The sequence below is a fragment of the Gallus gallus genome, chromosome 11 (genome assembly GCF_016699485.2).
Source record: "Gallus gallus isolate bGalGal1 chromosome 11, bGalGal1.mat.broiler.GRCg7b, whole genome shotgun sequence".
NCBI classification, from domain to species: Eukaryota; Metazoa; Chordata; class Aves; order Galliformes; family Phasianidae; genus Gallus; species Gallus gallus.
The window spans coordinates 8,952,892-8,978,137 of NC_052542.1; the positions used below are offsets into that span (position 1 = coordinate 8,952,892).

At 39.5% G+C, this 25,246-nt stretch overlaps 1 long non-coding RNA gene across 3 annotated transcripts in view; it reads right to left on the minus strand.

The window, feature by feature from the left end:
* Positions 1 to 10,242: 10,242 nt before the first annotated feature.
* LOC112533279 overlaps positions 10,243 to 25,246 on the minus strand; it is a 182,280-nt gene continuing 167,276 nt past the window's right edge. For 2 of the 3 annotated variants that reach the window (XR_005863057.1, XR_005863056.1), the window contains one exon: positions 21,349 to 21,498. This is a non-coding gene — a long non-coding RNA (uncharacterized LOC112533279). Of the gene's footprint in view, positions 11,359 to 15,715; positions 15,761 to 21,348; positions 21,499 to 25,246 lie in introns of those variants that run through there. The other variant, XR_005863058.1, reaches the window with a different exon arrangement.

Here is a 25,246-nt window from a genome sequence, read left to right on the forward strand (position 1 = left end):
TACAATTAATTACCTTTGTATCAGTCTCATGTGGAAGAGACATGCTATTTACTTTGGACAGTGGTTCTGAGATGTACTGAGGTTTGCATAATGCCAACCAGCACGCTGTATTACTACTTAAAGGCTTGTGAATAAGAATTTTACTACAGTCACAACACATACATTGGACTCTTCTAGTAAATTGATCACTCAAATAAAAAGAAAGGAATGTTTTTGATCTGGAAAGAAGATGGGCAAAAAGAAAGCCTGCTCATCTTAACTCTCCGTTAGGGAAAAAATGAACTTTGATCTATCATATTGCAGAGCTGCTTGTATTTCAGTGGCAATTTATCAATTCTTTAATAGTCAAAGCGTCCAAGAAGTAAAAGCTTCTTAGACTTCCTAATCTAATAGCTATTATTTAAAATTTTTATTCTGTATGACTTACTGTTCAGTTCAGAAGCGAGAAAGCAACATCATTTCTTAAGAAGTCTCTTTTTTTTACAAGAACTGATGAAATGCAGGTCAACACTACACGTTTTTCTCTTCCTGGTGTAAAAACAATGCAGAATCCCACATTCGTACAGCTCTACATCTCTTACCTAACCTCACAGGCAAGTGCCACAGTGTCAGCAGCAGGACTGCCTTCAGGGCCAGGATTCAGCAGCACCACCCTTCAGGGAACACTTTCTGTGTGTGCCCCGCAGCAGGTCCCACCACCCTGCCCACCAGCACGGGGCTGGGTGACTTCCATCCTGTGGGGAGCAATTAGGAAGCCTCCTCCGTGCTCCAGCCACCACGAGTGCTGCAATTTGTCTTTACAGGGGAGAGAAAAGGGCTCTTTGCTTTGCCCCGCAGCACAATATGGGCAGGAGGATATGTCCCAAGGCGACAGACCCAGCTCCATGGCAAGTCCCAGTTTTCTTAGCCGAGGTGTGCTCTGTATTCTTAAGACAATGGAGACGTGAGGATATTCGCATCTTGTGGGCCTCTCATAGAAGTGGATCTGAAATAAGGTTGAGTGGCTTGCTTTTAAACGTTTGCCTCTGTAAGTCCAAAGAAAGGAGCATTCAAGAGTGCAGATCTAAACTTGCATGTTGTTGTTGCTAAACATGAAACCTGAAGGTCAGAATTCCCACAGTCAACCACTCTGACTCAAAAAGACATCAATGTATTTGCTAAATGGAAACTATACTCGCATCACATCTTATCCTAATGTCACAAAACCCATAAAATTACAAATCAGTTTTAAAGGAAAATACATGACAGCAAAATATAAGTACACAAAAACTACATTAAATATCAGTCTTCATTTGTCCTTACCACTTCAACTTACCTCTCAGTTCAAAACTACTCACTGCAGTGCACAGCTTGAGATAGTCTAAGATCCATTTTAGAGTGGACTGAAATATAAATGACAGTTCGCACTACACATGAACATAGACAACTGTATAAAATATTTAAATAAAGACAGAAAAGAACAGAGGAAACCAACAGAGCCTTTGGCAGACCCAGCCTTTGGGAATTTAGCAGCTTGAGATTCATTGCAAATTTCATCTTTAATGTTATTTTTAGTTCAATATTTTGTAGCACTCAGAAGTAAATCTTTGTGTGCTGTCTCTTCCTGCTTGTGCCGCTTCCTTTTCTGATCTTTCTTTCTTTCTTTTTTTTAAAGAAACCTAATATATTTTCAATACAATTGATTTGTGACATGTTTTGTGATACTTGTGAGTTACTGTTTCTTCACACAGTATAGTGCGAAACCATTACACCGCCGTTTCTTTTTATGTGCTGAATACTGATTGTCATAATTGAATACAAACGAGACCCCCCAATAGCCTTTGTTCCAGCATACCTTGCCTTGCATTAAATTCTCTTGCATTAATTTTGATTGTTGGGTTAGGGTCAATCTCTTTTATTTCTTAGCTTCCTGCCACTGCTCCAAATACTGCCACACGCCGTGCTTCTTCGGAGCAGCTGGGATTTTATCCTCTGGTCTGTTCTTTGTCTCCCTTGTAGAGCAACAGTGATACAAAATAGAACTGGGAGAGACTGTGAGAGGGTAAAGTCCACCTGCAGAGAGAGGGAAAGCGGGGCTCTGCCTCACATAGCCTCTCCTGCACCCCCTGCCCAGGCTGAAGTACAGCAGGAGGGGGAAAGAGCTGTCCTGGGGCTGCTTGTCCCATGCTGTGCCACACAAGCCAATACAGCTATTGACCTCTTCTCTGCTGGGACAGACACCAGTGAGGCCAAGAAGTGGACAGCGTAGGCATATGAGCAGATTGCTATGGGTCAAAGCAAGCCACGGGGAAGCTGCGGGACAGCGGCCCCACTGCAAGTATCCATATTCTTGCTTTCAGCCAACAGCAAGTGCAAGATAACTGACATGCCAGGGAAGAGAAACAGTAGTATTTCCATCAGATACTGGGGAGTAGGGCCGTGAATGTGGCAATTACCAAAGTTTCTGAGAAACTAAATTCACATCCTAGCTTACCCCACGGCATGCAGCTCTACGCCCACACTCAGGTGTCTCGTTCAAACCCAAGTCCTATTTTGTCTTTTGTGATTTAACTTGCCAGACCATTCCCCTTCCTCCCACTGCTCTAATTATAATTTCACAGTTGTGCCATAGATCATGACATTAGAAATAGACTATTCCATATCCTACGGAACTGACAATAGCTCTGTGATGTTACACGAGAAGGGAACCATGCAGGAGATGCTTATCTGCACATTATAGTATAAACACCATAAAACTACTTTTACTGTAGTTAATTCCAATTTCATCAGCCTATGACCCACTGTTGAGGACTATGCTGAATTTTTCCTTCTTTCCCCCCCAAAAAAGTCACAAGAGGAGGACCTTGCCTGATCATAAAGCTTAAAAAATGCAAGAGAGGTTTTTTTTATTTCAAAAACCTTATTTCTGACGTACTGACATACTGAGCAATTACTCAATGGCTCTCACAATGCAAGGACTAGGAGCCCCAGTTAAATGATCAGGCATCAGTCTTATACAAACAAAAGAAGCACTTCATCCCCACAGTGCATAATGAAATTATGGAGCTCATGGCCATAGGATGGTGTGGAGGTCAAAAGTGTAAATGGACCATAAAAGGGATTACATGAAATCATGCAAAGTAAAATCCATCACTAGCTACTAAACATGATGATCAAGAATAGCCTCCAATCAAAGTGCCTGAGATACAGCTCCTGAGAGGCAGAAGCTCATGGGGGGAGAAGGGTTGTTCTATGCAAGCAATACATAAGATCTCATAGTCTTTTTCCCTAGGCATTATTTCCTGCTCACTCTCAGAAGTCACTGGTCTGTGTGGATAGTTTCCCTGACTCAGGATGGCAGCTATTGTAATGTACTGAAGTCTTCACAAATCTTAACTCATTTTATTTGACATCTTAAGTTTTAGAGATTTTTCCACGATAAATTAAACACAAGTATATTAAGAAACAAACAAACAAAAATGTAAAGAGCCAAACAGAGGGCAAAAAGAAACTGAGGTACCCAGAAAAGATGGAGATTCAGAGTTCATGCTTTGCCACAGGGCTGTGTTTCAGGATCTCTGTGCTAGCAGTTGAGAACCATGTTCCAAGCAGGACCCAGTGGGCCTGCAGTGCTGGAACCACCGCTCGTCATCGGTTTCACTGCACTGAATCATTTGGGCTTCTCCTTCCCACATGAGTCAGGTTTTGAAAGCTGAGCCTCTTCCATCCCATAGGATTCGTTCACCTGTCCCATTAACCCAGTTTCACTATTTGTCTAATGACAACCACAAATAACGACCTGACTTGAGTCATGTCAATATTCTGCCAAAAACTACCATTCTGCCCTCTCAGCCACCTCCTCCCACCCACCCATAGGTTATGGAACTGTGGGATGGCTGCCAGAGAAAAGCAATAAAAAGTAGGAAATGACATACACAAATAAAACTCACTTACCTAAAAGCCCCGATGCATCAGACCTCTTTGTGTTGCTTCTTCACCCCCACTCCTTTATTTCCAACACTTGTTTCACCACTCTTCATTTCCTCTTCCTTTGCTGCCTGTTTTCTTCACATGTTCTAATTTCTGCTCTGTTTTTATGCACTATTTTGGGGGGGTTTTTTTATTGCTTTGTTTTCATTTGGCTGAAAATTAATAAATTAATGCTTTCATAATTTTTCCTTGCTTTTGAGCCAGTAGAGTATTATGGTTATCACTTCACCATTTCTGTTTCCTCTTTCCACCTTCTTTGCTACTCATTTTGTTGCTGTCTTTTATCCCTTTTCTGGTCTTCCTCCATGGCAATCAATCCCCCTGTGCAACGATCCCTTCTCAGTGCCTTCATCCCACCTTCTCCCTGCAGAGCTCCTGTTATATCCCCGCAACAGCACTGTCGGAAGCGATCTGAATTTCCAGATGAATTTGTTGTGCTTTAGAAGTTTTGACAGGGTGTAAGAGTTACACTAAACATGCAATATCGAGCATTTCTGATGGAAACTTTCTGGATTTAGGGACATGACTTCATGGACAAGCAGAGATGTGAAATGGAGCGAAGCAGAGCACCATGCCAGTGTGGGGTGGAACATTCTCTCTGGCTTAACTCTGTCTAAGCCACTTATTCCACTATTATTTGGCCTTCCAAATGTCAGAGGTCATTACCGCCTGAGTGTTCTTCCAGGATCCGTCCCTGAAATCTGGATATCCCTCCTGCCAAGAGAACACAATATTAGGAACAGTGCTCTGTTTTAGCTTACAGTTGCTCATATTTTCCGGGTGTTTAAAACCACTCAGAAGAAATGTCAGTTGATTGAAGCAGCTGAGTGGGCTGCTCTCGTTGCTTCATCCCGTGGCCAGGCTGTGCTTGCTGCTGGGGAGCTGCTAGGCCAGCCCTGCAGCTCACAGGGTCAGGTCTATACATCCAGTACATGCACGTTCGTCAAGGTCTAAATATGCTGTAAACCAGACAACATGTTTAAAATTCAACCCTATGCTGCTTCGTTACTATTAGTCACAAGTATACTCAATACTTAAAGGGAAAACAGTGTTTCAGGCTTGTGAAGTTGGTGAAAAAAATGGAAGCAGCAGTAGCTTTAGCATGTATTTTCTATACTAAGAATTGAAAGAATGAGAGATTACGTAATAACATCTAGAGGGTGGGAGGGAGCCTGACTAACTGAGAATTTTCTGCTGTAAACATTATCCAGAAAACAACATTTTTGTGTTTCCGTTCCTTAACTTTGTTAACAGCATGATAACCCAAGACAGTATCATTTGGACAGCACTTTTTTAATGCACAAGCCACCATAATGAAATACCGTGAACAGCGCAAGCAACAAAAAGTATTCCCATTTTGTGTCCTTCTTACAATTTATATTAATTACCAGTTTATCTGTGGAAGAATTGTGCAGTATGGGTTTTTCTTGCTTGTTCATAATAGGTCGTTCATTAAAGAAAATACTGGGAAATTATCTTCTGTGTCAATGGATACAGAATGCCATCTGGGAGGTGAAAAAAAAAAATGAAGAGAAATCAGACTTGAAAAAATAAATGATTAAAACCACGAAATGAGTTGTACTTATGGAAACCAAATACCTTAGAAATCCCAGGTGCATCAGGCAGGCTGCAACAACTGGCACACCATACGGGCGATGCACTCACGCCTCTGCTCCCTCCCAGGGCCTTCAGTGACTCTGCCACCACGTCCCCATGTCCCGCTGCCCATCCTGGGCTGGCTGCTGCCCTCAGCCTTGGCACAATGGCACCACATGGATGCTCTCTGCCATTTCCTCCTGCAGCTGTCTGCTTCCTGGCAGCTCTCCATTCTGGTCTGAGCTTTCCGCCTCCTTTATTCCGAGGTGCTTTTTAACCAACCCTTTAGCACAGGGCAGTTGCAATATAACAGCCTCCTCCCTGGGGCCAAAACCAGCAGGTAGCTCACAAACCTCTCCTGAAACGTGGGGTTCCCTCCTCTGATCCCTTCTGGGGTAACCTGAATTTCAGCACCCGTCTTGGTGGGGTCAGGTGGATGGGCTCAGTAAGCAGGGAGATGCCCACGCTGGCAGATAAGGAAAATATACAATATACTGATAAATACTATTAAGATAAATATGGCCATATGCCAGTTTTTCCCCCTCATAAATAAGGCTTTTGTTTACCAAATGTTCAGTTTTGGTTATGTCACTATAAAAATCAAGCAGCTGGTAATTCAGGCTTGATTAGCAGGTCTCCAGTTTTGATTAGTAAATTACTGTAGTAATCAAGGTTAATTCTCATTTCAGAGCTATGCCACAGATTTTATCTCTTCCAGAGAACTGGATTTACCACTCTGGAGAAGGAATATTTTAATAAATATGACAAAAACATCCAGGAATAGAAAGCAAAAGCAGTTCCAAAGGTTTTTAAAATACAGGGAAGCAGAGCAGCAACGCCATTCTAACATGAAATGGTTAATGTCCTAGGAATAAAACTTCAAGACGCAATTTTGCAGACGATTTCCACATAATATATGCAGAGATTGCACTGCTAATTCCTTTTACCTTGTTTTTCTATTTCTATCTTTAAAAATTGCTTTCTTTGGATCTTCATCTTTCATTTTAAGAGGGGGAAAAAAAAAAGTATACAGAGAGGCTTAAAAAGAAGCCCAAGAGAGCATTATTAGTAGAAAGATAAACAGTAGAATGGATTCTAACTGAGCCAGAAAACATCACTGTAGAATTTACATAAAATTTAGTTTTCAACCAAACATATTGCACATCCAGTTCCAGCTCATCTCATAATGAATATTCAAGCTTTCAAATGACCCACATGTCCCATAAGTGAGCAAGAGTCCCCGAAAGCCATCATTGTCACAGAAGAGGCACAGTATTAAAAAACAATAAGAATTCATCGGGGATCTTCCTTTTCTATGAAACTTTTACTGAATCTTTAGTCTGCAAATCTTGTGATTATTTGAGCCGTATAAGTCTGCCAGGGATTTGGGTAGCACAGGATAACACATTTTTATATGGATTTTAATTAGAATAATACCATTGTTTTCTACTCACAATTCTGGGTCCGATTCGGTGTTTCTCTCTCACATCACTTTTGTATAATTAGGCACTCAATTATCTAAAATAAATGTGAAGTTTTGCTTTATCTGCTCCACACTGCAGGCATTTCTCAGATAGGAAAGCACAGGCAATTTTCAGATATACCACAGTATTCCACTCAAAATATTTAGATAACTTTTTTTTTTTCCTAATAATACTGAAAGAACTGAAGAAGACCCAAAACATATGGGGAGAGAGGCACATTACTGAGAACACAATAAACGAAGACTTTGACGTAAACTTATACATTTCCAATGTCTCTTGAGGAAAAAAAGATTTTCTCTAAATAAACATGCTGTGCCTTTTTGAAAAAGGCTAGGAAGGAACGTGCAATTTACTTCTGTTTCATTACATAACATACCATATATACCACATATATATTTGCTTATTCTAGCAGAACAGTAAGACCGGGATCACCTGTGCTCCTAATTCAGCACCTTGGTTCTGATGACGGCAAACAGAAAATGCTTCAGGAGGTTCCTTCCTAGTGCTTGAAAGTTGATAGCTGTCATGCAGGCTAATGCAAAGAGATTCTTATTCTTCCTGTGTTTTTCTCTGTACGACACAGACCTGGATATTTAACATTCGGCCCTACCTGCACGGCTCATTTGTAGACCAGCACCTAATGACATAAACACCAGCAAAAGTAGAAAGCAACCAGAGCTGTGAATGCTTATTTCGGATTAACCCGTCAGCTAAAATAATAATTATTTGCTTAGAAAGTAAGCAGATACAGACGGGATTTACTGAGCGTGTTGGGGACCTGCCTCATACAGCAACAAGTTAGGAAGCCCCTACACTTTGTGGGAGAAGAGGAAAAAAACATACTTTCATCAGAACGTCTATAAAACATCGTAACTCCAGGAAAAGCATGTGTGCTTTTTTCTGGTCTATCTCACAATGCAGGATGAATTTCACCTGGGGAAGGAAGGGGTGGGAGGGGTGCAGCAATTCCAACCAGGTCTTTGCATGAACAGGGGACTTTCACAGATTTATGGCTCCCCTCCAGCTGTACAATGGCTCCTCGGATCTGGCAGATTTTACTCTCTGAGTTTGCACATGGTTGGGTTTTTTGTTTGTTTGTTTGTTTTGCCTTTCCTTTTCTTTGCAGCTCTTCCAAGATACAGGAAGGAAGCACACAGCTGTCATTCCTCAAGGAACTGCACAGGAGACAGCTGGCCTCTATGAGCATGAGCACCTCTCCCACCACCAGTCAGGATGCAGACATGCTCCAATTAGCTTGAGATCCTTCCTGAGCTGCATTCTTGGCCAAACCCATTGCTTTCCCAAGACTTTCGGTGAATTTGAGTGAGCAGCTTAGGGATATGGCTGCAATACAGATAAAGCTATGTTGGAGGGCAGTAACCAAATTCTGAATAAAATTCAAAACTGTAGCCTCCAGATCGCTCTACCTTACTCTATTGAGAGATAAAAGCTCAGAACAGGAAGCAGCAGTGCCTTGAGGCCTCCTGGGCTAGTACAGGGCAGCATGCAACCGGCTATTCACCACCCTTCTGCCAACCTCCAAATGATCAACACGGCCAGAGAGCCACTGCAATCCTGCTATCCCTGGCAGAGCAATGGTTTCTAAAAAGCAGCCTGGCCTAGTGTAGACAAGAGAAGTCATAAGGTTTCTGGAAAGGTAGTTAATTTATCTGCAGGTAGGATGGCATCACTGAACGTGATCGATTCTATTTAAGGTGATTAACAACGTGTTATGTTGCTTGTTTTGAATAAAGACTATAGGCCAACTTCTGCCCTGGCTCAACTCCCACTGAAGTCAATTGTTTAGCCTGAAAAATGGATTACAGGATGTGGCTATAATTTATGCATAGGAAAAAAAAAAAAAAGGTAGAAGATTTTGCTTTAGAAACAATAATTCTTATTTATGTGTACTGCAGCAGTGCCTCAGACCCAAGATTCTTTTGTGGGATGGTATCCAAATACCTAGGAAATACAGGCATGGCCCCTACCCCAAAGAGTCTTTAATCTAAGCAAAAGACAAGAGACAGCAAACAGATGGGGAGAGGGGCAGAAATGACAAGGTAACTGGAGATAATTATGATCACTATGCAGTCACAGCACATCAGCTGCTTAACCACCATCATTTTTTTAAGGTGTCACAGCAGAGGAGAGTTTTAAGGGAGGATGTGAAGAAGGGCAATTGTAGTAGCTTGGCTGATTTTTATAGCAGTGGATGCAGAGAAGAAAACAGCATGGTTCAAAATTTAAGAAATAAGTGGTGAGATCCGGAGTGAGTGGAGGATGCACACGGATCTGTCAGTAACAGTGGATGTGACAGCAGCAGATAGGATGGGGAGAGCCTGTGATGGGCCTTAAAATATCTGGAGGATGCTTTTAGCTGCAGGGCCAGGGAAAGAGACAATGAAAGGTGCGTGGTGGAAGAGGAAGATGGTACAACATTAAATTTAGAAATGCATCCCTGCCGCAGTGTCAGTGAATGGGCAAGGTACCCATCTGCTGAGGCCAAAGTAACTTAGGCTCACTGCTGCAGTTTGCAGGAGTGATTGAGCTGTGTTAGTAGAAAGACTGAGCTGCAGATATGTGGTACAAGAATCAGGTTTGTCCGATTACACACAACTATAGAGAGAAAGGTGTAGAAAGATATCATATTGAGAAAGATGCGCGCCTAGAACTTGAGGTGAGAGTGCTGATACTGTGGTCACATGTGAGATTTGTGTTTTGCAAGACCCTTCTGGCAGGAAAGAGATTCCCTGTACTTGAAAAGGAGAATGATTCTGAAACGGTTTATATCTGACAGAGCAGAAAACATTTTGTGTGTTAGAAAAGGATATGGCAAAGTGAGACTAATAGGTGACAAAGACTCCTCTTCAAAGGTTTTAGGGCTTTTTTTTTCCCCTAATATGAATTACTGTATTGCTACTCTGCCAAGCTCATGTTTCAATAAACAAATTAATGGAAACAACTCGTTTTTGTTTGCCATACATATATACACCATTTTTGTGTGCCACTGTGGAAACTACATACGGGAAACTTCAGTATGGAGCTGCTTACACATATGTGTAGGAGTAACCTTCTGAGAGCCTGACCACTCCAACCTCATCCTGAACAAAAATAGAAAGGACAGTACACGGGCTATTGCAAAGGGATTTATATATTATAAATATATAAATTGACATCTAAATTACTGCCAGAGCTCTGACCTTGATTACAAATGATCATAAAGTAAAGAATAGTTTGAAGTGCCCCAAATTGTAGATCAAAATACTTGTATATTCATCACTTCGACTAAGGATCTAGCCAAGATTTTGTTGGCTAATAAAGACTGCAAATTAAATAAAAAACAGGCCCAGTAAAGAGAGGTCATGGCTGGTTTTTTAAACACTTACAGTCCTTTAGGGCAGGATGTCTGTGCTGCTTTAATTGTTCAGAGTTTTGCCTTCTGCCATGGGACTTGCAAATGTGCAAGCCTCTGTCTCATAATGCTGCAATATAAACCTCCATTTAAACTTGATGGGTCCCTTCTCATTGGAGTTTTATTTTCCAGGCACTTTTGTGATGTGCTTTTTTATGAGCAGCGTGAATAAATACAATAGAGACATTACCTATGCAAATGGGCAGAACAGAAATGTCTAGGTCCAGGGAAAAACAACAAAATTCTACTTTAAATATATATGTGTGTATAGAATAAAACCCCAATAGCTTCACTTTCCTTGTTTTAAGAATGATTTTCTTCCAATATTGCTGCCAGTCAGCATTTCTCTGAGGAATGCACTAACTATGCATGATCTGATTGGCAAAATGTGAAAGCAAGCTAAATTTCAGTCTCAGTACAATTTTGATTCTTCTCCAGTTTGTAAAGCCATGCCCATTACTACAGTCATAAATGCTCTTAACTTTTGGGAGAAGTGGCTGCCTCCAGAGCTACTTATTCCCGTTCACATGAAGATGTGTGATGGGCAACCTCTGGACAAGCTGTTCAGCTGTGCTAAACAATGCACCATTGTACAAGTGCCATATTGAGCTACCATACTATCACAAGGTGAGCAGTGCCCTATGTTCCCAAGTGAGCAGCTTTCAGCTATCAGGACTGTTTCCAGTGAATCAAGTTTATAGAAAGCCTTTAATATCACTCAAAAGGAACACCTTTGTGGATCATGTCCTTAAAATATAGGCCAAATTCCCATTTTTAACTTCTGGAAAGTTGTAATCTACTTGGACTCTAAATGGTTTCTCTATTTAGGTACGAAATTCATTGTGACTCACCATGGAGGAGGACACTGGATGGTCTCTGATACTGTCATTTATTTGCCTGGAAAAAAAAAAAAAAAAAAAACAACAGATGAGAGCTAAGATTTATGATGCAGATAATGAATTTTGTACATCTCTATTGTTGGCCAGAAGTGAGGGGCTGGCTTTATGTGTTATCACGCAAAGGGTGTAAACAAAAAGGAAGAAAATAGGAAAGTCTGATCATGTGCTAGGTGGCAAAACATCGTTTTTTTATACTAAATTAAAATTTCAAGTATGCAAGATTCACCTTACACTAAAATGAAAGCTTCAAATACTAGCCCGGAGACCAATTAAGCCATTAGTAATCAGGCAGTCATGATAGGTAATGATAGTGCAGAAGAAAACAGACTAACCAGTACTTCACATCACAGTGCAGATCCTCTATAAAATTCATATTGTTCCTAAGGAACTTTTTCCTATTCTTTAAGCTGAGGGTAGACCACATTCTGTTTTTAGTTACATCATTGTAAATGTGGAGTAATACTATGAAAGTTCATTGAATCACTGAATCGATGAGGACTTTGTATTTTTGTTGAGGTCTCAAGTGAGATATTCCTATGTTCCCTTGGTGTTTTGGACTGTTTTCTTTCTTTGTCTCCTTCCTGTCACTTATTCTTTTTCAACCTCTGGAGTTATGTTACTCCCTCCTCTCCTACCCACTCCTATTGCTGTTTGTTATGGCTTTGGGTGGGTGGTTAACTGGCATTGGGAAGAAAAGCCACACAGGAATATATCCACATATAGCATTATCCAGAGCACCATGCCTCCTTCTCTTGGTTACTTCAATGTCATTATGAAACATGCTATATATTTATTGTTTAAACAATCTTAAATAGTAGAAAAAAGAACACTGTTGTTTTTTTTTTTTTTCCTGAGGTTGTCATCTATTACAAAATCCTACAAACACAAAAAAGGAGCAGTTAAATGAGTGCCTTAATTTGCTTGCTATTGAAAAGCCGTTACTATAACAAACAGCAGCAAGACTTTTAAATCAGGCCTGTGGAACAAAGCATTCCAGTGTCATTTTTACATTAGTGATTACAGTTGATGTCATTTTCACAAAACAAAATTATAACCAAAATGGATATTTCAGGTCAAAGTGCTGCAAGGAGTATATAGATACATTTCCATCAATAAATCTGCCCTTTTCCTGCCCTGACATAAGTGTTCAACCCCTCATGATTGACGTTTTTACCACTAAATTATACTATGTCTGCTTCTAGAAGAAACGTCTCCATTACAAAATTAGCTAACCATCAACATAACATAAAATAACTTCAACATGGTGTCATTTCACAAGGATATTGATTCTCACAGACTTACTGGATTAAATCCTGGTTTCCCATAAAAGGAGGAGCCATTATGTCTTTGGTAGACAGAAAAATATATATTGTGGAACGATGTATATTGAGGTGATTAAAACTTCATTGCTAGGCACAGAAGCGTAAGATTTCATCTTGTGGCAATACAAAATAAAGAAAATTGACAACACATTAATATGAACTATGCATATGTTTAAGAAACAGCTACTATTCCATCATTTTATTTTCATCTGTTGGAAGATACTTCTAGCTTTTGGTTGCAGGAGGAAAAGTCATCAATTTTTCAATGTTGACTACTGAGTCTGCCAAATTCTTTTCAGGACCTTTGCATGTAAATTTATCCTGGCTTCATTTTCCTCCCGTGCTATTACAATGGTTCATACCTCACAGGAGGTTGTGAGCTTTAACTGACACAGACTTGGAAGATCTTTTGGATGAACAATGCTATTTAAGAGCAGATAGTCACAACGAGCAGTTGTAGTTTCTTCTTCCATCAAAACTGTAGAAAGGAAAACTAATTGGAGAATAGATTTTTATCACTCCCACTACTTCACTTTTATAGACTTGCCCTAATATTGAGTCCTAGAATAATAATAATGGGCACAAATTCTGTAATTTTAATGAAATTACATTGGTGATAAATTTGAGTCTGTTCTTTGGGACCATTTGCACATTGGAGAATTTCCTAAGGGAGAAAACAACACCTCTGTGGCCACAGTCCCCCCCTGGTACTTGCAATATTTGATGTTGCATCCTGATTCCTTCAAATACAGATGAAAAAACATGAAAAAAAAATGCACAATGTAAATTCAGTTGCATATACTACAGTGTCCAAAAGACTCTACTGCGCTCAGAGTACACTCCTACCATAGGAGAGTCATAACACGTAGCTGCCTGTCAGGAAGGACAGTACTGCCTCCCACCCCTATCCATTAGGGCCTGGAGAGGACAATGTTACAAGTCTCTGCCCACTCAGTCCTTTTTTGTTGGCACATTCCTATTTTATCATTTTGATCTCCTCCTTACTGAAGATAAAAGACACCACAGGAGGGATTCATGAATGAGTACTGTTATTTATCGACCCAGGACTTTTTGAACATTTTTTCCCCTCTAATTCATGGACCCCTTTTCCATATTCGAAAAGCAGTTCATAAATCGTTCAGCACCAGCAGAAATTAATAATAATGAGTTCATTTACATAAAAGGACTCATCCTGCCAGTTGCTGATAAAGTTTGAAGCCAGAACCTTGTCAGCAAACAGCATTTTTGCTGGCAGTGCAGGAAATAATTTTTTGTTTATAAATTAATTAAAACATATTTTTCCCTCTGTTTTCAAGGCTGTTAGAGAGACATTTGTTGAGCAAAATATCCTACATTTTCCTTTTTTAACAAATGGCATTGCCCATAGTGGAAAGAGAGATTTCCAGTAGCATTAAGTCAGGCTTTCAGAAGAGAGGAATGTGCTTGGACTTGTTTTCATTTTTTTGAGTGAGGATTCCTTGCAAAGCCCCTGGGAGCTGAACTTCATGAGGTTTTGTTTGAATATATTCTTTCTTCTGGGTCTGTGTGTGTTCACTCACTCCACCCCCAAGTTCCATTCTGAGTTTCAAGTTCAAGTGAACTGAAAATCTCAACAAGAAACTCCCACATTTCCTCTGGACTCGTGACAAACTCATGAGTTTCACATGACTTTGATGCAAATATAGGTCCCAGGTTTTATTTATTTTTAAGGAGGGATGAACCTGAATGAACACTGCCATAAAACCAGGGGTAAAATCTGTGAATGGAAGTGTAATGCCAGCACACACATGTGGTGTGTGTGTTTCATTATGTTCGGATGTCAGAAACTCTTCTACTCACTCCAAGACCAGATTTACATGATTTACTCTAATGGAGCTCAATAGGATCTATGCTGCTGTAAGATAACCAGTTTTGAAGCCTAAGTTTCACAACAAACTAGATCCAACCTAAGTTTCAAGCTGTTGCTGTGAAGAGGGACTGACTCTCCCCAGCTCAAAGCCTCGTGGTTCTGCTATGAGATGGGACAAATTTAACAGAAAAAAACATACATGAACCACATTCATTTTCCTTTGGAACGCTGCACATTGCTACCTGTCCCTCAGAGCCCTGCTGGCTCAGCTCAGGTTGCCCCAGGTGACTTCACATACCCAGGGGTTCTGTTATCCCATAGAGCATCTTCCCTTCCCATTTGCCTACTGCAGCCTACATGCTTACATCAAGCATCCCGTTTCCACTCCACGACCCAACCCTACAAATTATGCACTGCTGTAGTCAACACTGTGACATTTTAAGTTGCTTTTAGCATTCAAGCCTGGCTCTGTTCAGACAAAGGTGTACAGCTTGAAAATCCCTACATATTCCACTTTTCTACTAAGCAGAGCACTCAGATTTGCAAGGAGGTAAATGAAATGGGCATATGAACATTTTACACAAAAATTGGCCTAATTCTCTCCTGGTATTTTGAAAAGAGTAAAACACTAGAGTGTCAAGAATTAGTTGGAAAAGTGGAAATTCTTCTCAGCTTGTTTATTTCTTTATGTACAGCACTATTAATGGAAATGGTGATATAGGATAGGATTTGCTGGTTTGTTCAGTTTCGTAGCGTTGGAGAGTTGTTTGGTATTCTGAATTTTATTTGCATTTAAGCTTTTGTTTAGCAAACACAGAACAGGGTGTTATCACAAAAGAAAGACTAAAAGTTGGAAACGTGCAATATTAAGCTGATCTGTGCAACATGTATGTGTATGGCTTCAATAGAAAAACTATATTAAAAAAGAAAAACAACAACAAAAGGCATGAATTGCCTGTTCCTACTTCTGCTCTTAATTGGTGACATCTGGGTTTGTTGAGATTGAATGAAACTTTTATTTTGTGATTTTGAGAAGGAAGAGATGGCTGACTAGTTATCTTTATATGGTTTCATTTCCTCTCATGTCCCCTTCTCTTTCATTTCACTGTTTGAAGACTTCTAAGGTAAGCACAAGGGAGACAAGAGTTCTGCCTACAGTTCACTGAGTGAGCTCTGCCACTTACCTGCAGCACCAGCCCAGGCCGCTCGCTTCAGCTTCGTGCTCTCATCTGTAAAACAGAGTTAATGACACAGCTCAGAAAACTTCGAGGTATGTTCATCAAAATCCTTACGTAAAGCCAATGTGCAGTATATCTATATTACTATTCAGAACACTTTTGATTTTGCATTAGTAGGATATAATTTTTCAGAAAGAGGCTTTCTTAGGAAATTTGGTTTTAATTACACTTGAATTGCAGTCACTGGTGCTGCCTACACCCACACAAGCTATATGTAGGTGTAGCTTACGGAAGCTTCTAGATAGCAAGTAGCATGTTGCTTCACCAACCCCCCTTACATACATTGGATAATGATTGATCTCACCAGGTACCACCAGTTCTTACCACTGTGTGATTCAGAATTTGACATCACAGCTTTATCGTGGCTCTCTGTGTCACAGTGTATTTTCTTTCTCTTTAGCAATCATTTATAGAACTCAATTTATGCAGAAATACGAAATAGTGAATATTTCTATGGCCTGGAACAGAAAACAGCAACTGGAATCCAGTTTCCAGCAGAAAATGTCTGAGGGAAATTTCTGTCTGTGGCAGCAAAATGACATGCCAAGCAGACTGAAAGCAACATTCATAATGTTAGGAGCCCACTTTCTGCAGTGCATAAATTCAAGACAATGAAAACGTAATGAATAAAGCATTTCGAGAGGTGATTGTGACAAGGACGGCGCTGGGGGAGGAGGGCTGCTGGATCTGGGGATCTGGCAGCCGACCACTCCGAGTCGGCCGTGCTCACTGCTGGGAGAGGGCCTGAGACTGGGAAACGTTTCAGGCCCAGGGTTCCTAAAAAACTTTCCCTTCCAAAGCAAGAGAATCAAGAGCAACACCGAGATGGAGAACAGAATCAGGCTGCTCTATCTAGCTGTGTAAGACCCTGATTCTTTGCAACATCTGGCTGCATGTAAAGGATTTCAGCAATACATAAAGGATCCCAGCTCTCGCAGACCAGGCAGTCTGCTGAAAGCATCCTACTGCAATAGAAACTTCAGTATAAAAATTCATCACCCCCAAACAAATGCCTGCTGGGAGCTGCAAAAGCCACTAAGTCCTGATCCCTATAGGAGCTCCAGACATTGCTGGGAGCCACTGCTAACAAGGAGCCAAATCTGAAGCTGAGGCTGCTTGGAACCTCTGAGGATTTGGCCTTCGATTCGAGCAGCCTGCAGACCCCAAAGCCCAATCCTGGGAGGCTGCTGTATAATTCTGAATAAGCTTTAGGGGAGAAAAATCTGAGGCAAGCTTTCAACCTTCTTGATTGGTTTTAGTAAAGATTTTCAAAGTTATCTTCAGAAGGAAAAGGGCCAGGAAGGAACCTGCTTAAAGGAAATCTGAAAACCCACGTTGTGTTCCTGCCCTCTCCAAAACAGGAATCGTTTTCAGTCTTGTGCCTGGTGGCAAAGGTAAGTTTGAGCAGAAAGAGAGAATGAAGGGAATTGTTGTTAGAACCAGTATAAAAGCACAACTGAGGCTGATGATTCTGTTACTCATTTTCACACTCCTGCACAAATCTGTGTGTTTTCCATTTCTGAAATCAGCCAAAGATTTTCAAATGTCAAATATGTCTTTTTTGTGTGTGTGTGTGTGTGAAGTACCTAACAGGAAGCTGTAGTCAGAATGTCATTAAAACCTTTATTCTATACATGCACCATGCCAACCTTTGAACAGACCATCAGCTGGACTTTACAAAATCCTGAACATTAGCACAATAACTACAAAACTAGGGAAAAAAACCCAACAAAATATGAGAAATAAGAAACAGAAATCCCCAGCACGTTTTGGTTCCTTATGCTCTCACGATGACTTCTGAATGTTGAAGGATTACATCTTAACGTATATTTTTGGGATCACACTTGGAAGATTTCCTACACAATCATGAGAACCAGAAAGTTTTGTTCTCATTAAAAAAAAAAAAAATCCTTTTGCATTTGCAGGAGCTGAGGCTTTACATAAAGTGCCAAGTACCTCAAAGTTCACAATTAAATTGTAAGCACTGGTAACTCTGCCTATAATAAGCAAGCAAAACTGCTCAGAAGCTGGTAGAAGAGGATGAGGAATAAAGTGCCGTACAAGATGGGAGAAGGTTTTGGAACATTACTGCTTTGGAAAGGTTGCTTTCTTACCTTAGGTTGGTGCTGCTGTGAGCCACTGTCTCGGCTCTCAGGTACCAAGGCTTTTCCTGGGACTCTCTGAGACTTTACAGCTCACAAGCAATTTCAGTCCACTCTCACTGTTTCAGATTGTATTTCTCTCTTTCCTTGGCATCTGACTTCTTTTTCCCTTGGCTGTCAGACTTTTTCAGTGAGTTTCCTCTTATATAGTTCATTCCTTCTCTTCCCTCAGCTATTTTCTTCACATTCCCATCTCTCCCATCTCTGCATTCATTGGTGAGCATGCTCAGGCCTGGCACACTGGTGGGCTGCCATGCAACCCAGGCAGGTATCAATACATGGCAAAAATGGTGAGTTGAAGGGACCTTCCAGAGCAAGGCTTCCCAAATATTTGTGAACTGACTGATTAATATCAAGTCTCAAAATGTCTCATCTATCACCACACACCGAATTTCTCACTGTGTCAAAAGGACCATTATTTCTAACAACCTGCTCCCTATCCAGCCATCTGCACTGTGGGAGAATCGCACCTCTATTACTCACTAAGACAGACACTATTGAACCCGTTCTTAAAGTCTCCTTGGGACAAGATGATGTAAATAATTCCTAAGGAGCTTCTTCCAGTGCTTCATCATATTAACAGAAGTAAAATCTGTCTGATATCTTTCCCAGGATATCGTCTCATTTTTTTCCCAGCAGACATGAAAGAAAGCGGAAGGTAGTTCTGTCCTCTGTGGCGTCCTTCCTTCTTCCTCCTTTTTGCTCTTCCATTCAGCATCAGTCAGTCCCTTGCAACGGACATGGAGTGATGTTTTGGTGTATCCAGAACACAGTGTTTCTCTCAAGCAATAGGAAACAACCCCAAATACAGAACAACTGGAATATTTAATTCCAATGTCAGAAGGAATGCAGATGTGAGTTCAATTAGTTATTTTTTAAGCTCTTTCAAATACAAAGTGTTTCATAGTAAATGACAGATGTGTTTCTCTTAAATAAATACATACGTTTATACATTTGGTATTTTCAATAGGTGTTGTGGATATGTGACTACATGAAAACTGGCTCTATGATTTTAGATTTTGGAACATATTTCCTTCATTTAGATATCTAGAAGACTTGGAAGTTACATTCTAATTTTTAAAGAGCACAAATATTTTCATCTTGAAACACTGAGTAGGGTACAAAGCCTGTGGTAAATATTCTAATGTGATGTTTTAAAAACTTGAGATAAGAAAGAAAATGCATAAGATATTCTTTTGACATCTCATTTGTTTACTGCCAGATTAGAGCTGTGCCACAGAAGTAAGGGATGGAGACTGGCACAGATTTAAGAAGAGATGTGACTGACGATGTCACTGATTACCTCAATTTCACTACTGGAGTGGCTCAGCTAGAGCAAATAGAGATATGTCCACCTGTGCTCAAAATCCAGTACCACTTCAAGTGACCACAGTTGTATCACACAGTGTTTTAGATTACCAAAGACATAGGAACACCGATCAAAGCACTGACTATACCAAATAATAATACCATTATCGTTGTTTGATAAAGTAACTTAAATGCATATATTGAGATTGCTGAAGGAAGGCTGAGGGATGGCTACCTCCTAGTCTTTCTGTTTTCATTTACAGCAAGATCTCTCTGGAAATGTTGAAGAATTTACATCTATCAGAAAATTGCTCACTTACTGAAACCAGCTATTTTTAAGGTTTTATTTAAGGGAGATAATGAATAAGACTAAATTGATGTCAGGCATGAAGTAATTTTAACCAATACATTCAAAGTCTATAATACAAAATATTTGAAAATTATATGTAGGGTAATCTAAAGTAATGAGATGTTAAAATTCCTTGGAACCTAGAAACTCTTCTATTCATTCTGTTCTTCTTTTGCTTTCAACCTCACTGTGGGAGGCTCCATCTCTGACATCTTTATATATGATGTTCTCATTTCAAAATGCCACTGAACCTTCAAATGAACACTTGCCTATGATCTTTGAATACAAAAATACTTAAATCAAGGTTTTTATATTTTAGTGCACTCAGCCATTATATGCAGTGAACGAATTTTGGTATTTAGTCTAAGTCTTATTTCAAAAGAAAGGAAAAGACAAGTCAAAATGAAAACAATAGCTCAGTAGAATGAAATATCAGCAGTACCAGATAATTTCTAGAAGGATATTTTAAATGCATTTAAAAGAAGGAGAAATTTAAAATCGTCTGGAAAGTTAAATCTGGAATAAAATATAGAATCTTTCTAAGCAAACTGCTTATAAGTGAAGTAGGGCAAGCAGTCTTTGTGCACTATTTGCAGGTTGGCACCTATTCCCAATGTTAGTGTGGATATGACTTGTATGAACAGCTTCAAGGAACTATACCACTGGTGAACGCTGGAATAGAACAAGCAAGCAAGAAGAGCTTGTTGTTCCATGGTGGGTGCAGTTATCATGAACATGCTTCCATTAAAGGCTTTGAACTAACCTCTGTTTTTCTCATTGAGCTCTAGAGATTTCAGAACCATAAACAGGTTCTGATGACATTTGCTAGAACAGACTACCATCTATAATGCTCCCTCCTAATCAGCTTTACAAACATAATTCGTTATGACATAAACAAACTAAACCAACTGTACCAGTTGCTTGATGTAATAACGCAGGTCTGCTACTGAACAGTAAGTCTCAAGTGAAGCTTTTATTTCCTTTCTTAAGATCAGGTCTTAAATGCATGGTTCCCACAGGTAATCGTCTCTCACTACTTTCCTTATTTTGCTACCAATATAATTTTTTTTGACCATTATTTTCTTTTTTGGGGGGAAATGAGGTTGAATTGTTAAGTCTTAGCAGCTACAAGCATTCGTTTCACTTACTTTAGAATTCCCCACCAAATCTCCAATTGTATTCCACTGTTTATTTTACTTTCAAGAGATTTGTCATATGCAATCAGTTCTCAGCTTTCTAATGCCATCAAAATTCACTGTTTTCTGGGGGGTCAATGGATCAGGCAAGAAATTGTTTCAGTTTTCAGTTTCAGTAACCACTCATACACTAAGTGTGGCAGGCAGTGAGCTTCACAGTGCTTTCTGTAGGTTGGGATAGGCTTCCACTATGCATTTCTCCCAAAATCTTTTACTGACTCTGAGCAGTCATCCTGGTGAAGCAAGAAGGTTGCTACATCCCACTTAAAAGCTATGATGACTCAAGAGCTGTGATTGTTTCTGCCTTTCATCTTTTTAACAGGATTGCTGCCTGAACTGCAGTAGTATAAAACCAAGCTCACTATACTACATAGTCTTCAAAAACACAAAGAAGTTAAAGCTTATCTACACAAAAATGCTGAAGCTTATCTGGAGGCAGAAACAACATAAACACGGGTACCTCCCTCTGAGAAATCCCAAGGCCTGTTCTTAGCATCAGTGTAACTGATAAGAACAATATTAAAATTTTTTTCATCTTAACTAGGTGACTGTAAATGACTCACATGTGAGCTGCGCAGCTGTGGGAAGCAGAAGAATGCACACCCTTGAAGTTGTATATGTATGCATTAAAACTCTATTGCTGGCAACACTCCCTTGAACTGTACAGGCCACTTGGACAGCTTGTATAGGTGTGTTCTGGAGAACAGGAAACACCTGAAACATTGGTATAAAAGCAAAATTTTAAAAAAGAGCAACACTGGTTATAGTGGAAAGTGGACATTACGTGACATGCAAGACACACTAAAAGCACATCCAGACCTGAAAGTAAAAACTGTACACCAGTGATCTTTCTAAAAGACATTTTAATGCTTCCTCATTTTAGATATTCAGCTAAAATGTTGCAACAAAATGCCATATTTACTAAACAGCTCTAGGATTTTTTGCAGTGTTCTATTCTACCTAGAAATACATAATAAGCTTTAGAGTAACCAAGAAAAACATTTTTCTAACCTCAATATTTACTATTCAGATTAAGAGTGATTTTTGTCTGTTTTAGCACAGGTTTAGACCAGCTGTCTATATTTTAAAATTGAGTGTATTTTAAAGGCATTGTAGTTAATGCTCTTACTGGCCAAGTTTTTCAGAAAGATATTAAGGACTCAGCTAAATGCATGAAGTAGTAAGACAATCAATTGAATATATATTGAAAGTATGTATTCCAGCTGTAGAGTACACAACTTCCTTTCTAGGACTATAAAAGAACATATGGTATTATGGGAGGTGCAAGTCTTGGTTTGTCATTTGTTCCTGATGGTGACTACCCCAGCAATGTTTATGGCAATGAAGAGGTTAAAAATCTTCCCTAGAGTAACAGAGGAAACCTTTTCTTCCCCAAAGGCATTGCCTCAGCTGCTAGGAAAGAGGCAAGTTCCTCCAGGTGACGATGTAGGTGGGTTGATTTAGGTAGCCCAGCAATGGTTAAGTCTGCTGGGATCAATTAAGATGACCCAGATACAAAAAGCAATGAGAATGTTGTTGCTCTCAGTTTCCCACTCTTGACTCTAAGCTGTGGGCTGCAGAACTGAGTCTTGAGGAGCACAGTTAGGCTGATCTGTTGTTTTCAGTTGAGTACCTTCAGAAACTAATTTCTTTTTAAGCAATAAAAGCCCAGTACTTTTAGATCTGTGCAAAAACAATGTCAACTTCAATCTCAATGTAGTGTCCATCCTTAATGCAACCTTTCTGATTTTATGTTTTAGACCCAAACCTGGCAATGGTGTACACAACCAACAGTTGCTATCTATGAAAAGATTTGTTTAAAAAGCTTAACCAAGAAAAATATTGACATGTTTCTTAAATTGCAATATCATTCTGATTATTTCTAAAATGACCCTCAAGAAACTAAAAGATACACTCTGTTAATGAGAAATAATTACCCTGCTGCATTTAAAATTACAAGTAATACTCTTAATTACTGCTAGAGCCTGAAAAGGTAGGAGGCCCAATTGGATCCATACTTCCTGCAATATACCATAGCTTTGTGAACAGAGGAAGGCCACCATTCAAAACACACTGGCTTTTGGCCCCATATCAAATCCCAAAGCATTTGAAAAATGGCAATAGAGGTGGAGCTCAGGGAACTTCTCAGCCAGAGCTCCTCAGTGCAGAGTGCTTCCTTTAGCAACACCATATTCACATCTCTTCCCTTTCAATCAATCACTTCACAACTTTCATTTGAACAAAAGATAGTTAGGGATTAAAATGACTATTGCCTGCTTCTCCTCTACTCCATTATATCATAAGATACAAGTAAAATCCCTGAGGCAGAACAAAGCCTTATTGAAAGTAGACACGAACCTGTCCTGTTATAATTTGGGAGAGTTTTGAATTGATTTTAACGGACCATCAGAAATAGACCTCCAGAAGGAATGCATGAAATACCTAGTCTTTTGCAGATCCTCCAAAGCTAGGTGCTCTTAGCAGCACACAACAACATGTTCCAGTTCAGAAGAGCAGAAAACCTTGGAAAATGTGTAGCTTTTTTTGCCAAGGAGAAAACTCAGTGTATATGAAGAGGTACAAGCAATCCAGAGAAAACAGGAGGGAGGAAAAATAATATTTTCTTAGCTCTGGTAAAACAAACAAAAATCAGAATGAAATGCTCTTAGTTCTGAAACAAATAAACAAACAAAAATGAAACAAATCAAAACAAAAAGAAGGAAATCCTCTTATTTCTGAAAAATTAAACCAGCTCTGACAACATGCATATCCTTACAGTTTCATGACTGCCTCACAGCTCATAAATTAAGCAAGTTCTAACCTGAGCACACTTCACAATGAAAGAGGTAAAACGTTTGATTTGGTGGACTCTATTCATCCTATGACCTACAGAGGTGTTAAAATAGCTTATGTTTGAGGAAAACGAACCTAAGAATGGAGCAGGACTCAAGTACTTGAGGTCCCTTTGGCACTACTTCTAACAGGACAGGTATAAACACTGCTGTTCTGGACAAATTTCAAATAGAAAGCAGAAGTATATTGTATGTGCTAAAGAAAACCAAAGCTTATGGTGTATTTTAGAAAAATAATTGCTCACATCCCGTTTTAAAGATTTCAAATGAATATTAATGCAACTGTTTTATGATTACAAACCCGAAATGTTGCCTCTGAATGGACAGTGATGAGTTCTCTAGCATCATCTGCAAACCTATTGCACTTCCATTATTGCACTTAAAATGCAATTTCCACTACTTGGTCTTCTTTGGAGGAATACATTTTAGTACTTCATTTCAAACAGTGCATTTGTTTGGTTCCGTTTTTTACAGAGGTGCTTTACAGTTCTAAAGAAATCATGTTCATCAGTGCTTAATACTGCTCCAAAAAGAGCACTTAATACTCCTCAGACAAAGTAGAGAATTGATAACAAAGGACTGTTGCAACCATTACGTCCCCAGCAGCCATTGCAGTGGCATGTTTATGCCATACAACATGGTAGCACATTGCTTCCTGTACATTCAGTTCTGAGAAGCAGTATGAAAGGTGGTTTGGAGAGTGGCAACACACTAGCACAGAACACGTGAAGTGTCTCTGTGCATTCCTGTAGTAATGTGCCAGTCTGAGACAACAGTGCTGCCATTGTATAACATGAAAAAATGATGTTGATTTCCATCAGAGAACAGCAAAAAAGAGAGATTTTTGTTGTGGTTAGCCTGAGTTCAAAGCTTGGAGTAACACACTTATGGATGAACAGAATAAACAGTTACACTTAGGCTTACTGTATAGAGCTTAACGAACACATATGAAGATCATATAAATAATTCACGTTACTCAAGAGTGGTGAGTTGAACAAGTCCCTTCTGGTTAAACTTATTTAAAGATGAGGTGAAGTTAAGTGAGTGATGGCACAGTTACAGAGGCCACAGTCCAGGGGGAATTTGGACAGTCTAAGTTACACTACCGCAGTGATTTGTGCAGAATTATGTCAACTTACAGATCTTTAGACCTTATGGGAAAAGGAAATGTCTGCTCTCTAAAAGAAATGATACAAGATGGGTATTTTACAAAGTACAAATATGCTTTTCTCAATCGGCTATTTCTAGGTAGTAAACTGGACATCAGCAAAGCATGAAAGGAAACATTAGCATATAGCCGGAGAACAAGCTCAGTGACAACAAGGAAAGTCCCAAAATACTAAATACTTGAAATAAAATGCCGCATTAGAAAAAATATTATCCTTTTCAGTCAAGTGCTATCAACTCTCTCTCCTGCAGTACCTCAGAAGTGTGTAATGGATCTATCCTATATTGTCTAGTATTATATTTTAAGCATTTCATTGAAATTGCAAATGTAGAAGTGATTTCTAAAGTAATTATTATATGACTGAACACTAACACATTCTTATTTTCAACTGACTATAAGCCACAAACATCAAAGTCATTAATTAATCTATAATGGAGATTTT